Here is a 1,788-nt window from a genome sequence, read left to right as displayed (position 1 = left end):
TCTACCCGGAGAAAGCAAGTCTTCCCGGTCTACCCGCCGGTTGCCCCGGTCTACTCGCCGGAGAGTCTGGGGCTTCCCGGTCTACCTGAGAGAAAGCAAGTCTTCCCGGTCGACTCGCAAGGGCGCCGGTTGCCCCGGTCTACCCGCCGGAGAGGCTGGGACGTCCGGTCTACCCGGAGAAAGCAAGTCTTCCCGGTCTACCCGCCGGTTGCCCCGGTCTACTCGCCGGAGAGTCTGGGGCTTCCCGGTCTACCTCCCCGAAAGCAAGGCCTCCCGGTCTACTCGCCGGAGAGCCTGGGACGTCCCGGTCTACCTGAGAGAAAGCAAGTCTTCCCGGTCGACTCGCAAGGGCGCCGGTTGCCCCGGTCTACCCGCCGGAGAGGCTGGGGCTTCCCGGTCTACTTCCCCGAATGCAAAGCCTCCCGGTCTACCCGCCCTTCCGCGTCGGTTGCCCCGGTCTACTCGCCGGAGAGGCTGGGGCGTCCGGTCTACCCGGAGAAAGCAAGTCTTCCCGGTCTACCCGCCGGTTGCCCCGGTCTACTCGCCGGAGAGTCTGGGGCTTCCCGGTCTACCTCTCCCAAAGCAAGGCCTCCCGGTCTACCCGCCCTTCCGCGCCGGTTTTCCCGGGCTACTCGCCGGAGAGGCTGGGACGTCTGGTCTACCCGGAGAAAGCAAGTCTTCCCGGTCTACCCGCCGGTTGCCGCGGTCTACTCGCCGGAGAATCTGGGGCTTCCCGGTCTACCTCCCCGAAAGCAAGGCCTCCCGGTCTACTCGTCGGAGAGTCTGGGACGTCCGGTCTACCCGGAGAAAGCATTTCTTCCCGGTCTACCCGCCGGAGGGGCTGAGGCTCCCCGGTACCAGCTCAGCCGCCACTAGGGGCGCCGTCCCTTCACAACTCTCGGTTAGAGTGCAGTGAGTGGCCCATTTGAATGAAACGCCCGGTCGACCCGCAGGGGCATTAAGGGAGAAAACACTTGGTGTGCCTTTTCGGGGGGGGGGTGGAGCACACGGCATGGCTTCCCTTGCGTACGGGGTAGACACAGACACGGGGATACAGAGAGACAGACAGCAAGACAGTAACCATTTGACAAGATTGTTGTCGTTTAGTCGTGTCCGACTCTTCGCCATGCACTCCTGTCTTCCACTGCCTCCCGCAGTTTGGTCAGACTCCTGTTGGTAGCCACGAGAACACCTTCCAACCTTATCTGGTCCTCTGTCGTCCCCTTCTCCTTGTGCCTTCCATCTTTCCCAACGTCAGGGTCTTTTCCAGGGAGTCTTCTCTTCTCGTGGGGTGGCCAAAGTATTGAGGCCTCAGCTTCAAGGATCTTACCTTCCAGTGTGCACTCAGGGCTGAATGGATCCCATCCGAATGAAACACCCGGTCAACCCATTACAGCAATGGGAACTGGGGTTCGTAGAGGACAGGCGTTCGGACGACCCTTCTTTACGGGGGACCACGCAACGGTGCGAGTCAGTGGGCTGGATGGGGTATATTCTTGCAGCAGTAGCACCTTAGAGAGGAACTAGGTTTGTCATCGCTACGAGCTTTCGTGTGCCTGAAGAAGTGTGCATCATAGCGATGAAAAACTTAGGTGGTCTCTAAGGTGCTTCTCTCTCTCTCTCTCTCTCTCTCACACACACACACACACACACACACACAGAGAGAGAGAGAGAGAGAGAGAGAGAGAGAGAGAGAGAGAGAGAGAGACATATAAAAATACACCCACGTCCTTGCTTGCGGGGGACAGAGACAGACACAGAGAGACGGACCCAAAATATATCAAAAAG

The sequence above is a fragment of the Zootoca vivipara genome, unplaced genomic scaffold (assembly GCF_965207765.1).
Source record: "Zootoca vivipara unplaced genomic scaffold, rZooViv2.hap1.1 HAP1_SCAFFOLD_50, whole genome shotgun sequence".
Taxonomy (NCBI): domain Eukaryota; kingdom Metazoa; phylum Chordata; class Lepidosauria; order Squamata; family Lacertidae; genus Zootoca; species Zootoca vivipara.
The sequence above is the reverse complement of the archived record's forward strand: the minus strand, read 5'-3'. Positions refer to the sequence as shown.